The sequence below is a fragment of the Nipponia nippon genome, unplaced genomic scaffold (genome assembly GCF_047370975.1).
Source record: "Nipponia nippon isolate SJK-2023a ecotype South Korea unplaced genomic scaffold, ASM4737097v1 scaffold_4, whole genome shotgun sequence".
Lineage (NCBI taxonomy): Eukaryota > Metazoa > Chordata > Aves > Pelecaniformes > Threskiornithidae > Nipponia > Nipponia nippon.
The window spans coordinates 119,313,210-119,314,541 of NW_028262358.1; the positions used below are offsets into that span (position 1 = coordinate 119,313,210).

Consider the following 1,332-nt stretch of genomic DNA (forward strand, 5'->3'; position numbering starts at 1 on the left):
ACACCAAGGTCAGTGCAGAAGAAGGGGGAGGAGGTGCTCCAGGCATCAGAGCAGAGATTCCCCTGCAGCCCATGGGGAAGACCGTGGTGAGGCAGGCTGTCCCCCTGCAGCCCATGGAGGTTAATGGTGGAGCAGATCTCCACCAGCAGTCCATGGAGGACCCCACGCTGGAGCAGGGGGATGTCTGAAGGAGGCTGGGACCCTGTGTGAAGCCCATGCTGGATCAGATTTGCTGGCAGGACTTGTGACCCCAGGGGGGACCCACACTGGAGCAGTCTGTTCCTGAAGGACTGCACCCCATGGAAGTGCTGGAGCAGTTTGTGGGAAGGACTCATGTTGGAGAAGTTCATGGAGGACTGTCTGCTGTGGGAGGGACCCCACACTGGAGCAAGGGAAAAGTGTGAGGAGTCCTCCCCCTGCGGAGGAAGGAGCGGCAGAGACAACTTGTGATGAACTGACCGCAACCCCCACTCCCTGTCCCCCTGTGCCGCTGGTGGGGAGAAGGTTGAGAACTCGGGAGTAAGGTTAAGCCTGGGAAGAAGGGAGGGATGGAGGGAAGGTGTTTCAAGATTTGGGTTTTATTTCTCATTACCCTACTCTGATTTGATTGGTAATAAATTAAATTAATTTTTTCCCCAAGTCGAGTCTGTTTTGCCTATGATGGTAATTGGTGAATGATCTCTCCCTGTCCTTATCTCAACCCAGGAGCCTTTCGTTATATTTTTCTCTCCCCTGTCCAGCTGAGGAGGGCAGTGATAGAGTGGCTTGGCATCCAGCCAAGGTCACCCACCACATTACTACTTATTAAAAGCAGTATACATTACTGCTTATTGCTGTTAAACTACAAGAGTCCAACAGCCCAGCTAGCTTAGTCAGTAGACCGTGAGACTCTTAATCTCAGGGTTGTGGGTTTGAGCCCCATGTTGGGTGCCAAAAAGGACTGTCATGGTTTAACCCCAGCTGACAACCAAGCACCACACAGCTGCTTGCTCACTCCTCCCCAGTGGGATGGGGGAGAGAATCGGAAGAGTAGAAGTGAGAAAACCCATGGGTTGAGATAAAGGCAGTTTAATAATGGAAATAAAATAATAATAATAATAAATTGTAATGAAAAGAAAAATAACAGAGAGAGAGAAATAAAACCTAAGAAAGACAGGTAATGGAAATGAAAGCAATTGCTCACCACCAACTGACTGATGTCCAGCCAATCCCTGAGCAGTGGCCCCCCCAGCCAACCTTCCTCCTAGTTTATTGCTGAGCATGATGTCATATGGTATGGGAAATCCCTTTGGTCAGTTGGGGTCAGCTGACCTGGCTGTGTCCCCTCCCAGC

At 50.6% G+C, this 1,332-nt stretch overlaps 1 non-coding gene across 1 annotated transcript; it reads left to right on the forward strand.

Annotated features, from left to right (window-relative positions):
• Window positions 1-857: 857 nt before the first annotated feature.
• On the forward strand, window positions 858-930 carry TRNAK-CUU (transfer RNA lysine (anticodon CUU)). The gene has a single exon. It is a non-coding gene; the product is annotated as a tRNA-Lys (tRNA).
• Window positions 931-1,332: the final 402 nt, after the last annotated feature.